Source organism: Anabrus simplex, chromosome 12, assembly GCF_040414725.1.
Source record: "Anabrus simplex isolate iqAnaSimp1 chromosome 12, ASM4041472v1, whole genome shotgun sequence".
Lineage (NCBI taxonomy): Eukaryota > Metazoa > Arthropoda > Insecta > Orthoptera > Tettigoniidae > Anabrus > Anabrus simplex.
In genome coordinates this window covers 42,352,506-42,370,397 of record NC_090276.1, presented here as the reverse complement: position 1 = coordinate 42,370,397, position 17,892 = coordinate 42,352,506, and the positions used below count along the sequence as shown (strand labels likewise).

Here is a 17,892-nt window from a genome sequence, read left to right as displayed (position 1 = left end):
CCAAAGTTTCTCTTCTTTTCTACCCTCCTTTCAGAGAGGTTATTGCCCTCGACTCGACACTCGAAGGGGAATATTCCTATGACCATGACCTGCCGCTGGACGAAGGAACGGAGCACAGTGAGATGAGGCATGTTTCTGTCAGAAATACACCTGCTGTAAATGCTGAGTATAGGGATTGCTTTGCGGGCGTAGGATTTGCAGGAGCAAACTCCGATTGCTTCTCTGTGTAACGTTTATGGCTAGGTGAATATTTCGCCAGAAAATTGAAAAAAAAATTGAAACGCTTTACTACAAATGAAACTTTTTCAAACGGGCGTATCGCACTGTTTGGTCTAGTTTTCTGTTTTTGTACATTTCGGAAACTTTAAACATAGGTCTACAGATTACTTTTAAACGGGCATATTTTATACCTCATTCTGAGTGAGGCTTGCAGAATGAACGTGGAAAGACATAACAGTCTATAAGGAAGATGTATCCGGACCAGCAGTGTAGGGGTAGTGTCCCTGTCTATTACCCGGAGGTCTCGGGCTCGATTCCCGGCCAGGTCAGGGATTTTTACCTGAATCAGAGGGCTGGTTCAAGGTCCACTCATCCGTCGCGATTACAATTGAGGAGCTATCTGAAAGTGAGATAGTGACCCCGGTCTAGAAATCCAAGAATAACGGCAGAGAGGATTCGTCGTGCTGACCACATGACATCTCGTAATCTGCAGGCCTTCGGGCTGAGCAGAGGTCGCTTGGTACCGGGCGAGCTGGCCGTGAGATTAGGGGCGCGCAGCTGTGAACTTGCATCCGGGAGATAGTGGGTTCGAATCCCACTGTCGGCAGCCCTGAAGATGATTTTCCGTGCTTTTCCATTTTCGCAACTAGGCAAATGCTGGGGCTGTACCTTAATTAAGGCCACGGCCGCTTCCTTCCCATTCCTAGGCCTTTGGTATCCCATCGTCGCCGTAAGACCTATCTGTGTCGGTGCGACGTAAAGCAAATAGCAAAAAAAGGTCGCTTGGTAGGCCAAGGCACTTCGGGACTGTTGCGCCATGGGGTTTGGTTTTCGGTTTGGTATGAGGACCTGATAATCGGATTGAATCCAAAAGAAACGATAACTCAGATTTTTCTTCTTTCTTTCTTTCTTTCTTTCTTTCTTTCTTTCTTTCTTAATCTGTTTACCCTTCAGGGTGGGATTTTCCCTCGGACTCAGTGAGGGATCACACTTCTACCCCTAAAGGGCAGTGTGCTGGAGTGTGAGACTTTGTATCGGAGGATACAACCGGGGAGGAGGACCATTACCTCGCCCAGACGGCCTCACTTGCTTTGCTATACAGTGGCCTTGTGGGGGAGGGGATGGGAAGATTGGAAGGGATAGACAAGGAAGAGGGAAGGAAGCGGCCGTGGCTTTAAGTTACGTACCATCCCGGCATGTGCCTGGAGCAGAAGTGGGAAACCACGGAAAACCACTTCGAGGATGGCTGAGGTGGGAGTCGAACCCTCCTCTACTCAGTTGACCTCCCGATGCTGAGTGGACCCCGATCCAGTCCTCGTACCTTTTTTAAATTTCGTGCCAAAGCCTAGAATCGAACCCGGGCCTCCGGTAGTGGCAGCTAATCACGCTAACCACTACACCAGAGAGGCGGACAACTCAGATTTTTAATTTTATAATTTGCTTTACGTCGCACCGACACATATTGGTCTTACAGAATAGGAAAGTGCTAGGAGTGGAAAGGAAACAGCCGTGGCCTTAATTAAGGTACTGACCCAGCATTTGCCTGGTGTGAAACTGGCAATCGCCGGGCTGAGTGGCTCAGACGATAGAGGCGCTGGCCTTCTGACCCCAACGTGGTAGATTTGATCCTGGCTGAGTCCGGTGGTATTTGGAGGTGCTGAAATACGTCAGCCTCGTGTCAGTAGATTTACTGGCACGTAAAAGAACTCCTGCGGGACTAAATTCTGGTACCTCGGCGTCTCTGAAAACTGTAAAAAGTAGTTAGTGGGATATAAAGACAATAACGTCATCAAAATGGAAAACCACGGGAAAACAATTTTCAGGGCTGCTGACAGTGGGGCTCGAACTCACTAACTCCCGAATGTAAGCTCACAGCTGTGTAACTCTAACCGCACGGCCATCTCGCTCGGTAACCAATAATAATAATAATAATAATAATAATAATAATAATAATAATAATAATAATAATAATAATAATAATAATAATAATAATAATAATGTATGTTGGGTATTCAGCCCGAAGGCTGGTTTGATCCTCTGCAGCTTCGCCAACAGCTGTCAGAAATAGCCTAGGCGTCACTGAAGAGGCGTACTAGGGAAATGAGGAGTGAGGTAGTTTCCCGTTGCTTTCCTCACCGAGCCAGCCGTTGCTATTACATATAAGTCTGCCAAGCCCACTGAAATGCATGCACCAACCAACCCTATGAGCGATATTTTCACACCATTCATAACAGGGACTGGCTGCATAAGGAATGGTATTACTAGCATCACTCATACCTCAGTCACTTTAATATTGTCAAAGCCAAGGATGAGACTGAGACAGGTCAATGAAAGTAACAAATTTGATATAGCCCATACCAGGAGACATAGTGCACTGTAAACACTACAACTCGCCAGCAAGGGCGTAATAATAATAATAATAATAATAATAATAATAATAATAATAATAATAATAATAATAATAATAATAATAATAATAATAATAATAATAATAATAATAATAATGTACGCCTCTGTGGTGTAGTGGTTAGCGTGATTAGCTGCCACCCCCGGAGGCCCGGGTTCGATTCCCGGCTCTGCCACGAAATTTGAAAAGTGGTATGAGGGCTGGAACGGGGTCCACTCAGCGTCGGGAGGTCAACTGAGTAGAGGTGGGTTCGATTCCTACCTCAGCCATCCTGGAAGTGGTTTTCCGTGGTTTCCCACTTCTCCTCCAGGCGAATGCCGGGATGGTACCTAACGTAAGGTCACGGCCGCTTCCTTCCCTCTTCCTTGCCTATCCCTTCCAATCTTCCCATCCCTCCACAAGGCCCCTGTTCAGCATAGCAGGTGAGGCCGCCTGGGCGAGTTACTGGTCATTCTCCCCAGTTGTATCCCCGACCAAGAGTCTGAAGCTCCAGGACACTGCCCTTGAGGCGGTAGAGGTGGGATCCCTCGCTGTGTCCGAGGGAAAAGCCGACCCTGGAGGGTAAACAGATGAATAATAATAATAATAATAATAATAATAATAATAATAATAATAATAATAATAACACTAGGATGCGACGTAGGCGGCTGAAGTTATACTGTAGGGGCAGCTTCTGAGAATGGACAGCGGGAGGCTTACGAAGACCTTCTCACTCATCAAAAGCTACAAGACTCTAAGCATGTGGCTGAATGAGGTAACAAAAGACTTACCTTCCACTGGGATTTCTTATACGGGTGTCTCAGACCGCACTCAGTTTTGTGAATTGGTATATTCGTGGTCTCCTCAACCAATGGCTGTTAAATCTTGCAAATCTCTTTCACAGAAGAGAAAGGAAAAGTTAATAGCAGGACTAAAGTGGTAATGGGAACAAAAGCGAGAATCCAAAAAGAACTAGTCATGGGCGCTCCCTGCTGGGCTTATATCACTAAAATAATAATAATAATAATAATAATAATAATAATAATAATAATAATAATAATACTGGGCGAGTTGGCCGTGCGCGTAGAGGCGCGCGGCTGTGAGCTTGCATCCGGGAGATAGTAGGTTCGAATCCCACTATCGGCAGCCCTGAAAATGGTTTTCCGTGGTTTCCCATTTTCACACCAGGAAAATGCTGGGGCTGTACATTAATTAAGGCCACTGCTGCTTCCTTGCAACTCCTAGGCCTTTCCTATCCCATCGCCGCCATAAGACCTATCTGTGTCGGTGCGACGTAAAGCCCCTAGCAAAAAAAAAAAAAATAATAATTCCTACCTCTGTGGTGTAGTGGTTAGTGTGATTACCTGCCACCCTCGGAGGCCCGGGTTCGATTCCCGGCTCTGCCACGAAATTTGAAAAGTGGTACGAAGGATAGAACGGGGTCCACTCAGCATCGGGAGGTCAACTGAGCAGAGGGGGTTCGATTCTCACCTCAGCCATCCTCGAAGTGGTTTTCCATGATTTCCCCACTTCTCCAGGCAAATGCTGGGATGGTACCTAATTTAAGGCCACGGCCGCTTTCTTCCCACTTCCTTGTTTATCCCTTCCAATCTTTCCATCCCTCCCACAAGGCTCCTGTTCAGCACAGCAGGTGAGGCCACCTGAGTGAGGAACTGGTCCTCCAACCCAGTGGTATTCCCCGACCCAGAGTCTGAAGCTCCAGGACAGTGCCCTTGAGGCGGTAGAGGTGGGGTCCCATCGCTGAGTCCGAGGGAAAAACCAACCCTGGAGGGTTAACAGATTATGAAAGAAAGAAAGAAATAATAATATTAATAATATAACTCTATCGAAGGCCGTGGATTAACGTGCATATATACTTTTCTTTGGCTATGTAGTGTAGATAGTCTATTAAACCATTCAAAACAATTGGAGATCCGCATTTGTTTGTAGCACAAAACAGTGACGAAAGAATCGTGGCGTATAGAAATCTCCGCCACCCACACTATATCCGGTAGATATTGCAGAATTGTTCAGATCATGGATGAAATAATGCCCCCATGACCTCTTCACCTTTCGCTATTCATTTCCCCTCCTTTGGCTCTGTCGAACGCGGAGCCGGAGTGAGTACGCATAACATTTCCATCACCCCAGGTGAGCGTGCAGGTAATAAGCGCTGCGTGGTGTCATTTTGTGGAACCACGTGAGGATAGGCTAGCAGCCAGCACTCGTGCTAAAACTCGGTCAGTGTGTTCGAAGCGCTTGTGCAGTTGAGTTGTTAACGCGCGAATCATAGTGGTATTGAAGCAACAGGCTTCTGTTATATTTCTCATTTGACATTTCTTAACTTTGTTTCTCCGTTTCGGAGAGTTATTATGTGCAATTGTTGACGATACAGTGAAAGAAGACAACGTTACGATAAAGGTAAGGAACTGAATAAATACTTTCTTAAGCTGTTAGAAAGGAATGCGTCATACTAAAACATTATAGCGCAAACTACTTTTTTTTGTCTTAATTCCTCTTGTCATGTAAGGTCACTTGTAAGTATATATGGAAAGCGCATTGAGGCGTCATAAGAGAGCTTGAAAGTATAGCGGTAACTGAGTTTGTTTTGTTTTTATCATGACGTCAGGTAAGGTCACCTGCAACAATACATATTAAACGTATTGATGCGAAATTCGTCTCTGCTGCAGATGCAGTTGATGACAGAGTTGAATGCAAGTAAATGCAGTGGAATTATGCTTGTAAATGTTTCGTAGTTGTCTTTAGATGTTAGTTTCCTCTCTACAGCGTCATTTATTTGAAACGAACCTGTTATTTTATCTTTTTTTTTTCTTTCATCCCGTTAGGTAGAATTACGTTGTAACAAGAAAAGAGACTGCTGTTACTTCGTTTTGGCAGTCATGGTCATTCACTGTGTATACCGTGTTCACATGCCCAGCTCCTTGGATGAGTGGTCAGAGGGTCCGGGTTCGATTTCCGGATAGGATGGGGATTCTAATCTTAAATGTTCAATTCGTTTGGCTCAGGAAGTGGGTGTTTTTGCTCCAACATACATCCCTGCAAGTCGTATGAAGTTTCATGTAGTCTGCATAACAGATGTCTCCGATCTTTGCACGAGGAATAGGCACACGCACAAAAAAAAATTAAAAAGTAAATACTTAATGCATGTAAAGTCTATCCTGCTCTAATATTTCTAATGTTTTTTAAAATTTAGGGCCTGCAATTTATATAACAGTCTGGAATTTGCCTGGAATTAAAGTGGGAAAACTCTCCTGTTATTTTTAAAAATAGTGTTTTGTTTCGCTAGTGGAGCAGCGTGAAACTCAGATACATATTCGGCGATGATGAGATCGGAAAGTGCTAGGACTGGGAATGAAGTGGCCGTAGCCTAAGGTACAGCTCTAGCATTTTCCTGGTGTGAAAATTGGAAACCACGGAAAGAAAGCTATCTTTAGGGCTGTCAGTTGTGGGATTCGAACCCATGATCTCGCGAATTGCCCAAGTCTTCTTCGAGGTATTGAATCAATTCCCCTTACTACTTAGAAGTATGTCAAGGTGGTAGATAATTTCCTTAAATTTATCTCATAAACAGTAAATCTTGACGGCAAAGTAGGAAAACAGAGAAATTCACTTCCAGTGCGGAACAGAACATTGTATAAACACATTTTCCCCAGGCACACAGTACTCGCTCTTCCAACACTAATGCAAAAGGCGGGAGCGAATAATGGTAATCCTATTTGTTTTCAAAAATCAATCTACTTTACGTTGCATCAGCGCAGATAGGTCTTATGGCGACGATGGAATACGAAAGGGCTAGGAGAGTGGAGGAAGCAACCGTGGCCTTAATTAAGGTACAGGCCCAGCACTTGCCTGGTTTGAAAATTGGAAACAACGGAAAATCGTCTTCAGGGCTGCCGACAGTGGGTTCGAACCCGCTATCTCCCGAAAGCAAGCTCACAGCTGTGCGACCCTAATCACACAGCCAGCTCGCTCGGTTTATTTATTTTCCACATCCCTTCAATCGTTAGTGTTTTTAGACACTTAGGGATGTTTCAATTTGCCAATTAGGAGGCTTTTAAATTGCCGGAATTCTGACCTTTTAACTGGATCAAACATCACCGACCTAATCCGGGGTCGACCCCGTTATATTGGGAATAGAAGAACGCCAACTAACCGAATACTTCACTGAGATTGGCAGGCGGGAATCGAACGTGAACCGGTCCGCTTGTAAGCTACAACACTAAACCTTAGCCCACGGCGACGGATGACTAAAGGTTTGATGCGTTTAATCGAGTATCCGTTAAACCTAAGTTCAGTTTTACAGTTAGTCTTTCACTGAGTATGATTCCTCAAGCTGTGCTACTTTTTTTAAGGCACGATCTATAAGGCTGCAAAGGTAATAGCTAATTCGACAAGTATTTTTCTCATGTGCAGGTTTATGTCCACTATTGCGCTGTCTGTGGCTGAGTTTTATTTGTGTATTTATTTATTTACATTTTATCTTTCTTTTTTTTGGCTACTTGTTTAACGTCATACTAACACATCGCCTGAGCGAAATACTGGTCCTCCTGCCCTGTTGTATCCCCGACCACTGCCGTAGAGGTGAGTCTGAGGGAAAAACCAACCTCGGAGGGTAAATAGATTAAATAAATAAAAAATAAAAAGTGGACTAAGTGCTGTGTTTAAAATATGACAAACTTTATAGGTTTTCGTTCGGCATTGCCAGGAAGTAATGTACGAATGGAATTATTATTATTATTATTATTATTATTATTATTATTATATGATAATCGTCAGTTATGCTCTAACTAAACAAACGGACTGAACAGTGAACTATAAATGCGTTAACAATTTATTTAGGAAACCCTTTTTAATTCACTGGTACCGGGCGAGTTAACCGTGTGGTTACGGGCGCGCAGCTGTGAGCTTGTATCCGGGAGATAGTGGATTCGAACCCCACTGCCGCCAGGCCTGAAGATGATTTTCCGTGGTTTCCCATTTTCACAGCAGTAAAATGCTGGGGCTGTACCTTAATTAAGGCCACGGCCGCCACCTTCTCATCCCATCGTCGCCATAAGACCTATCTGTGTTGGTGTGACGTAAAGCAAATAGCAAAAATTTAAAAAAATCACTGACATGTACTGACTTCTTTATTTTCAATTCATTTTTTATTTTTTTAATATAAAAATCTTCAAGGTCCTTGTATATATTCATTAAATTTGCTAGTACTTTTATTTTTATCAAGGGCGAATCAGTTTCAGAATATTGTATTGAACAACAAGTTAGTTTGTGTTAGGAAAACTGTTATTTCCTGATGCGATAGCGTGAGATTTTTTAAAGAAATACATCTGTAGGTCTATTGTTATTGATTTGTCCCAAGGTTTTCCGAAATATCCCAGTTTTTTCACTAGAATTTTTACAAAATTTCTCCCTTTTTGCTAGTTCTTTTATTTTTGAAACCAACAAATGAGAAAATGGATAATTAGTCATGTACCAAAGGTAATGCCTTGTCGCTGTAGCCACATATGGCGATCTTCTGCTAGCCTCTTCATGTTGCTATATGAACCACATGCCAGTTGACCGACGGAGTTCCTGATGTTTGACATCATTGTTCGTCCCCTGGGCCCCTTTCCCAATACTTTGCCTTCAATAATGGTTTGGATAAGAGTCAGGTCTCAGAACGTGTCAGGTTATGTAGACGAAATGTATCCACGAAATGTCACTGTAAAATTTGTCCCAAATGGAACATAATTATTGCTTTTACACCAATAAAGTGAAAAATCCTCGGTAAATTAAGAAATACCGTTGTTACTAGAGAAATATGTATACGTACGTACGGGCCGTAGACAGGACTCCTTTATGTTGTATTCCGCTGCTCGTGCCGCCTTTTGTTTCATGAGGTCCAGGGCTTGCAACGACGAATGGGAGTGCTGTGTCTGTGAATTGTCATTATCTTTGTCCGTGTGTCTAGCGCGGGCCGTTCAAACATCAAAATAGCATTGATCCCTGGACCAATAAATTTATCATTTAATGAATGAGTTTGTGCACAAAACGAATAAGCAACATGAAGAAAACGACACCTAATTAATTCAAAGAACTTCAGTGAGCAAAGACATCACACACGAAAGTGTTAGACAAACAAAACACTAACGGAAGCGCTGCGACGTTGCAGAAGAAAAAATAGTTGTAAGATAGCAAAGTTTGTATTTATATTATTCCCTGCAAGTAAAATATTTCGTACTATTTCTTAATTTACCGCAGATTTTACACTTTATTTGAGTAAAATGAATTATTATATTCCATTTGGGACAAATATTAGTGACACTTCGTCTACATAACCCCGATTCTCTTTTACGTTCTTTAAAATACGTTATTTCTTTTTATCCATCCAGCTTGTTTTTGTAATTCTTCTCCAAGACCAGATTTCTACAGCCTCAAGTTTTTCTTCCTGTTTCCCTGCAATGAGAGAATTTTAAGAAAAATCTTCTCGGTATTTTACCTGATTGAATAATTTGGGACCTTCGATTTCTCGAATCCACTTTGCCACTGGAATGGATTTTTCTTCGAATTTTGCTGGAGTTTTGCATTTATCACAAAATAAGTACAGTACATTTCGATTTAAATTGATCTTGTCACATTAATTCTCAAAAATAATATCACTATTTTCTTAATCGGGGTCTTATGATTCAAAGTCGCTTTAAAATATTCTTTATCGCGTTTATCGTCAATGAGAAGAATTATTGCCTCTAGATAGGGCCGATATAAAGATATCAGATTGTCAGAATTATGTTCCACAGAAATTGTCGCGTTTAAATGATGCCGACCTCAGCCAGTATAGAAGAGGATAGAATAGGGGATAGAACAGATTGCACCACGTAGATTAGCGTAAGACAGTATAGTTTTATTTCGGACGGAGGACTGCTGTGTACAAGCGAGACGACCATACATAGAAGTTTGTAGGTACGCCCTCAGGTGTTCTTCCTCGCACTTTCCTAATCGATACCTTCCCATTTTTATGAAGACTTATGAACAGAATTTCCTCTGAACTTAGTCACGTGACCGTCTACTCTCCCTCCTTCTACCATGCACTTGCATCATCTTCTTTTACTGTACTTCTTGGCATGCAAATTGTACAAAGTAGCTAAATTTGGATTTCGATGTTTTTTTTAAATAATTGGCTTTATGTCGCACCGACACAGATAGGTCTTATTGCGACGATGGGACAGGAAGGGACTAGGAAACGAAAAGACGCGGCCGTGGCCTTAATTAAGGTACAGCCCGAGCATTTGCCTGCTGTGAAAATGGGAAATGGGAATCTTCAGGGCTGCCGACAGAGGGGTTCGAACCCACTATATATCCAGTATTCGGGAGATCTATCCAGTATTCGGGAGATAGTGGGTTCGAACCCCTCTGTCGGCAGCCCTGAAGATGGTTTTCCGTGGTTTCCCATTTTCACACCAGGCAAATGCAAAATAGATGGCATTTTATTTATAATTTTATTACGTTCATGTTGTTGTTTGAATCATCAGTCCATAAGACTGGTTTGATGAAGCTCACCATGCCACCTTATCCCGTGCTAATTTCTACGTAACTGCTACATCAGCTCTAATCTGCTTGTCGCATCTGGGAGATAGTGGGTTCGAATCCCACTGTCGGCAGCCCTGAAGATAGTTTTCCGTGGTTTTTCATTTTCACACCAGGCAAAAATGGTGTACCTTAATTAAGGCCACGTCCGCTTCCTTCCAACTCCTAGCCCTTTCCTGTCTCATCGTCGCCATAAGATCTATCTGTGTCGGTGCGACGTAAAGCCAGTAGCAAAAAAATATCTGCTTCTCATATTCATACCTTGGTCTACCCCTACCGTTCTTACCACCTACACGTATCTCAAAAACCAACTGCACAAGTCCTGGGTGTCTTAAGATGTGTCCTGTATTTCCGTTTCTTCATCTCGTCAAGTTTTTCCAAATCGATTTGCTCTCACCAATTCGATTCAGTATCTCTTCATTCGTGATTCGATCTGTCCATCTCACCTTCAGCATTCTTCTGTAACACCACATTTCAAACGCTTCTATTCTCTTTATTTCTGAACTATTTATCGTCTATGTTTCACTTCCATACAATGTTACGCTCGGGACGAAGGTCTTCAAAAATATCTAATTCCTATATCAGTGTCCGAAGTGAGCATATTTCTTTTCTTCAAGGCTCTCCTTGCTATTGCTAGTCTACATTTTATGTTCTCCTTACTTCTGCCATCGTTAGTTATTTTACTAACCAAGTAAAAATATTCATCTCCTTCCTTTAAGACATAATTTCCTAATATAATTATTTCCTGCATCAACTGACTTCGTTTGACTGTACTCCATTCCATTTGTTTTGGACTTATTTATTTCCACCTTGTACTTCTTCCCCAAGACTCTGTCCATACCACTGAGCAATTTCTCCCGATCTTCTGCAGTCTCAGATTAAATTATCATCGGCAAATCTCAGGGTTTCCATTTCCTCTCCTTGGATTGTGACCCCCTTTCCAAGTTGCTCTTTGATTTGTCTTACTTCCTGTTCTATACATTTCTATACGTTCATATTTATCTAAACAATAGGGTATAATTGGCTCATAGTATTCGTTGTTCTTTGTCAACTTCTCGTTCTTTCCAGTGCGATGTTCCGTCTTTGTAGCAAGGAATTGAAGCGACGTTGATTGAGCAGCTCCTTTTCCATACCCGTTTGAATCGCACTGCTGTTTAAGTTAGTCGTGAGATATTTTTAACGCTTGACGTCTCGGACAGGGATGTAATTCACTCCATTGCATCTGGTAATACTTAAAAGCGGGAAATGTGAAATGAATGGTTTGGTTGGTCCGTGTGTCGAACAAGTCAAGCATAGATGAAAGGGATGTCATCGATTCTCTTTTGAACGGGACGTCAAGTTGCTGGTTCGCAATGCTGTTCCTAGTGAGAGGTGTATCAGATTCTCGTTTTCCTCTTCGACTTCACTTCTGTTTATTTTATGAGCTGTGCACAGTATTTGCTTTTTACACAGTTTTTTCTTTTTTGTCGTTTCTTTCTCTCTCTCTCTCTCTCTCTCTGTCAATGAACTCAGCAACCGGAGTTGGGAAGTAAATCAGTAAAGATTTTTTTGAATTTGTTTAATAATAATAATAATAATAATAATAATAATAATAATAATAATAATAATGTTATTTGTTTTACGTCCCACTAACTATTCTTTTACGGTTTTCGGAGACGCCGAGTTGCCGGAATTTAGTCCCGCAGGAGTTCTTTTACGTGCCAGTAAATCTACCGACACGAGGCTGACGTATTTGAGCACCTTCAAATACCACCGGACTGAGCCAGGATCGAACCTGCCAAGTTGGGGTCAGAAGGCCAGCACCTTAACCGTCTGAGCCACTCAGCCCGGCCTTGAATTTGTTTTACGTCGCACCGACACAGATAGGTCTTATAACGACGATGAGATAGGACAGGGCTAGGAGTCGGAAGGAATCGGCCGTGGCCTTAATTAAGTTACAGCCCCAGCATTTGCCTGGTGTGAAAATGGGAAACCACTGAAAACCATCTTCAGGGCTGCCGACAGTGGGGTTCGAACGCACTACCTCCCAGATGCAAGATCACAGCTGCGCGCCCCTTACCGCACGGCCAACTCGCCCGGTATTCAGTAAAGTAATCTAATTACATGTAACGAATAATTTTTTAAGACATTTTCACTTGTAATAGTTAGTTTTTACATAATGGAATTTTTACTCGTAACTTACTTCTGGTCCGCCTCTGTGGTGTAGTGGTTAGTGTGATTAGCTGCCACCCCCCGAAGGCCTGGGTTCGATTCACGACTCTGCCAGGAAATTTGAAAAGTGGTATGAGGACTGGAACGGGGTCCACTCAGCCTTGGGATGTCAACTGAGTAGACGGGGGGTGGGAGGTCGATTCCTGCCCCAGCCATCCTCGAAGTGGTGTTCCATAGTTCTCCACTTCTCCACGCAATTGCCGGGTTTGTACCTAACTTCCCTCTTCCTTGCCAATACCTTCCAGTCTTACCATCCCCCGCAAAGCCCCTGGGCGAGGTACTGATCCTCCTCCCTAGTTCTATGCCTCCGACCCAAAGTCTCACGCTCCAGGACACTGCCCTCGAGGCAGTAGAGGTGGGATCTCCCGCTGAGTTCGGGTGGAAAACGAATCCTGGAAGGTGAACGGATTAAATAAATAAATAAATAAATAAATAAATAAATAAATAAATAAATAAATAAATAAATAAATAATAATAATAATAATAATAATAATAATAATAATAATAATCTGTCAGTTGTAAGAAGCATTCCGGCCATACAAATAAATACAAGTCTGGATTCCAGTTGGCTGAGGTGGGAATCGATCTCCCCTGCACTCATTTGACCTCCCGAGGCTGAGTGAATCCCCTTCCAGCCCTCGTACCATTTTTCAAATTTCGTAGCAGAGCTGGGAATCGAACTCGGGCATCCGGGGTGGCAGCTAAATACACTAACCACTACACCACAGAGGTGGACTATTTACTCATTCATTTAATTTATTTATCTTATGTCATACTCATAGTTGAGTACTTATGTGTATAATAATGGCGTAGCTAGACAGTCATCTAAAAAACAAGGCTGTAAAATGATAAAAGTCTGATAATGAACGCCCATGTATGACAATTACAACTGACAAAGACTAGGACTCTTTTAGATACACTGTAAGAAGGTAGCAATTTGTTTAATTAGATACGTTTGACTTGTTGACTTAGGTAAGTGGTCTTTCTTTGCCGCAGGTGGAAAGCACAATGTTTCTTGCGTTCTGTCATGCGATGTGTGGTCCTGGCTGGTCGGTTGGATCCAGGTTCCCATTAACAGCACTTGACACTCACGTGAAATAATTGAGTGAGGAAGTTGATACCAACTCTGAGCCGAAAATTATTTTCTTACGTACTGTTATTTATTTGTCTTTTTCCATGCCTTTTCTAGGTGAAATCGGCTTTTCTGTTCAAAAATAAGTTCCCAGAAGGACACCATAATTAAATTTCATGGATTGCATCTGTTAAACCATTACTGCTCCATATATTTTCCCTGGTGCACCGTCACTCCGCCGTCCCACATAGGAGGCTTGCTGTGGTGTCTCAACGGCACAAAATTAAGAAATAATCTCGTTCATAGGACCAAATAATATACTCCTATTTACAAGTGAACCGTCCATCGGAGGCCTACTTAGCTACACTGACTGCTGAGAGTTATGAACAGGCTCGAAACTTCAGTATTCAGAGTTTAGATAAGGAAGATGTCTTTGTTATCGCATCTTCGCCGACTACTGGGTTCTCAGAACTGGTTAGAGTAGAACGCAGTCCGGAAGGCGGTTTCGTTGCGCAGAGCGAGACAGAAGTATGAGATGCGGTGATGCCAATGTGGCTACTCATAACAGCATGTATGTGTAAACATTTTTTCATCCAGTTATATCTTGAATTCCAAAGCGATGACCTATATTTTTCGTAGGCTTAAACGTTTCCTAGAAGTCCAAATTAATTTTTAACATCAAACCCCGAGAAAGTGTTGAGTGAAATTTTTGAGATATTAAAGAAGTTAAATGGAAGTTGAGAGAAATTAAGGCGAAGTGCAGAGAGCATAACAGCATGAATGAGTAAACATTTTTTCTTCCAGTTATATCTTGAATTCCAAAGCGATGACCTATATTTTTGTGGGCTTAAACGTTTTCTAAAAGTCCAAATTAATTTTTAACATCAAACCCCGCGAAAGTGTTGAGGAAAATTTTCGAGATATTAAGGAAGGTAAATGGACGGTCCAGTTTCAATGCCGTAGGATATTCGCCGTTTTTATACATATCAAATATTGTTGTACGCAGAACATTTTTAATGAAATCATCGAGGACCGTCACTGGCTTCTTCCTCTAAGGGTTCTTCTCTGGCGATCTGAACACCGCATTATTTTTATTTCCGAAGCTTGTTTTATCCTCTACTCTTTGCATGCCGATACCACACGCGAGTGCTGTCTTCTTTTGAAGCGTGGCAACATGGCGTTCCTCACCTTCTCCGCCTATGAACGCCTGCTGCTGCATGCTTACCAAATACAAATGCACTTTAAATACTATTTCCCTCGCCTATCGACGGAATACTTGTCTTTTTGCTCTTCCTGGATCTATCGTACACACGCAAATAGTTTCCTAAATTCGTTGATTATGATATTTACGAATAAAACTCGAAACATTCACTCGTGACCCGCACAGACAGGCACCTCTTACTGAAATGATTCTATTGGCTCAGCGGAAAACACGTCATACTACAAAGCGCGCGAATGTTACTGCGCAACCCTCTTCAAACCGCCTTCCGGGCTGCGTTCTACTCTAATTACTTCAAAAGCTTTGTTGATTGTTGTGAGTGGCAGCAAGGGATGGTTATTTTTGGAACAGGCTGGGAACCTCACAATCTTTCAGAAATAACTATTGACGAAAGAAGCTCTGCACTACGACGGCCAAAGTATGGAATAACCCTCTGTAATGCAAATAGTACTGTGTTGTGTGCTGTAGCTTTATCAGTATGTAAAATCACTGTTCAGCTGCTGAAGTAAGAAACAGTCATGGACCCCTCACAGGGTCTGCGGGTTCCTTATCGCCGCTACTGACTGGAGAACAGTCTGGACTCTAGATGAATTAGGAGTAGATAGTCCGACTCGTTGGCTGAATGGTCAGCGTACTAGCCTTCGTTTCAGAGGGTCCCGGGTTCGATTCCCGACCGGGTCGGGAATTTTAACTTTCATTGGTTAATTCCATTGGTCCGGGGACTGGGTGTTTGTGCTGTCCCCAACATCCCTGCAACGCACACACCACACATAACACTATCCTCCACCACAATAACACGCAGTTACCTACACATGGCAGATGCCGCCCGCCCTCATCGGGGAGTGTCTGCCTTACAAGGGCTAGAAATAGCCACACGAAAAAAAAAAGGAGTAGATACAGACTGGATGGAGACAGCGGACTATAGTAGATGGAGGTTTACATGTTGTATGTATTCATTGTAAAATGTTGAAGGTTTTGGAATAACTTTTTATCAGAACTAGCATTGCGGCTCAGTGGAGTAACATAACATTTTACTTCACTCTGAACTGGACCAGGAGGATGAAAGGTTAGAAAGAGGAAAAGGAACAAAAAGAGAAGCAGGTATACAAGTCGTGACTCAGCGACCTTGAAATTAAGAGGTTCGTCTGTTGTAGCTGGTCATGTGATCACGATGGTGTTTTGATTTGCTGTTGTGAGCCTGTACAGGAACACACTGCTCACCTCATGTTCTTGAACCCTTAACTACGGATGTTAACAATTTCTGCATCGTTACCGACGTGAGATCCCACGGACCACTACTGGAAATATGAGTTAGAAAATTCCAAAGTATTAATTTTGATGTAGCCTATTAACTATGTATTCTAATAAAACACACATTACTGTGTTATGATACATAAAACATAAGCAGTTTACAGCAATATTAAAACACCGAAAGTAATATTACTTGTAAGTTTGCTGTTTCTTTTGAAAAAAAAAAACCAAAAAAAGGCTTGGGAAATGTCCGAGCATTTGCAGTCTGTAACACACATTTACATAACTACATCCTAAACGTAGTGTTCACACACCGGTGCATATTAAACGGTGCTTACAATTATTATCACACTCTACTGAAAAAAATGTGCAACATTTCCTTTCACCTTATATAAGTCAAACTTGGAACATAAGATTCTCTCTTTTTTTTTTGCTAATTGTTTTACATGGTTTCCCACTTCTTAAAGCAAATGACGGGATGGTACCAAACATAAGGTCACGGCGCATCCTTCCCTGTTCCTTGCCTATCCCTCCGAATCCTCCCATCCCCCACAAGGCCCCTGTTCAGCAAACCAGGTGAGGCCGCATGGGTGAGGTACTGGTCCCCCTCCGCAGTTGTATCCTCGACCAAATGTCTCACGCTCCAGGACACTGCCATTGAGGCGTTAGAGGTGGGATCCTTCGCCGAGTCCGATGTAAAAACCAAACCTGGACGATAAAGGGAGCAAATAATAATTGTAATAATAATAATAATAATAATAAAAATGAAAACCTACAACCTGTTTTCCAGTCATTGACCGGGTCAGGGATGGAATGAATGAAACATATATAGGCTGTTATTACAATGGGGTCGCCACTCCCAAGGTGATGTATTAATGAGTGATAAATGCTATGAAATGATAATGGAGAGTGTTGCTGGAATGAAAGATGACAGGGAAAACCGGAGTACCCGGAGAAAAACCTGTCCCGCCTCCGCTTTGTCCAGCACAAATCTCACATGGAGTCACCGGGATTTGAACCACGGTATCCAGCGGTGAGAGGCCGACGCGCTGCCGTCTGAGCCAGGGAGGCTCAAATAATAATAATAATAATAATAATAATAATAATAATAATAATAATAATACAAAATTCTAATGTTGTCCGCCTCTGTGGTGTATTGGTTAGTGTGATTAGCTGCCACCCCCGGAGGCCAGGGTTCGATTTCCGGCTCTGCCACTAAATTTGAAAAGTGGTACCAGTACTTTTTTTTCTTGCTAGTTGCTTTACGTCGCACCGACACAGATGGGTCTTATGGCGACGATGGGATAGGTAAAGCCTAGGAGTGGAAAGGAAGCGGCCGTGGCCTTAATTAAAGTACAGCCCCAGCATTTTTGCCTGGTGTGAAAATGAGAAACAACGGAAAATCAGTGGGGTTCGAACCCACTATCTCCCGGATGCGAGCTGCGCGCTCCTAACCGCACTCTCTTTGTTTAGAAACATGGGTGCATCAGTCTCATTTTTGACGGTACAGGATTATCCATACCGGTATGTCAATTTAATGCGAATGTCTGTTCTTTACAAATACAAGTAAACTCATGCTCGTCCCAGGGTGATGCGGCCTTTTTTTTTGGCATACTCCTATTAGAGGTCGGATGCATGCAAAAGTCGGGATAGTACCTAACTTAAGGCCACGGCCGCTTCCTTCCCTCTTCCTTGTCCATCTCTTCCAAAGCTCCCCCCCCCCCCCACAAGGCCCCTGTTCAGCATAGCAGGTGAGGCCGCCTGGGCGAGGTACTGGTCATCCTCCCCTGTTGTATCCCCCGACCCAAAGTCTGAAGCTGCAGGACACTGCCCTCGAGGTGGGATCCCTCGCTGAGTCCGAGGGAAAAACTGACCCTGGAGGGTAAACAGATTAAGAAGAAGATATATTGTAACACGCTACCTATCATCGTATCGTAGTCTGTTTATCCT

The 17,892-nt window shown here is 42.7% G+C and overlaps 1 protein-coding gene across 1 annotated transcript in view; it reads left to right on the top strand.

The window, feature by feature from the left end:
- The first annotated feature begins 4,841 nt into the window (after window positions 1-4,841).
- LOC136884433 (thyroglobulin) overlaps window positions 4,842-17,892 on the top strand; it is a 304,800-nt gene continuing 291,749 nt past the window's right edge. The window contains exon 1 of the mRNA XM_067156595.2: window positions 4,842-5,026. The gene's annotated coding sequence lies outside the window, so the exon portion shown is untranslated. The remainder of the gene's footprint in view (window positions 5,027-17,892) is intronic.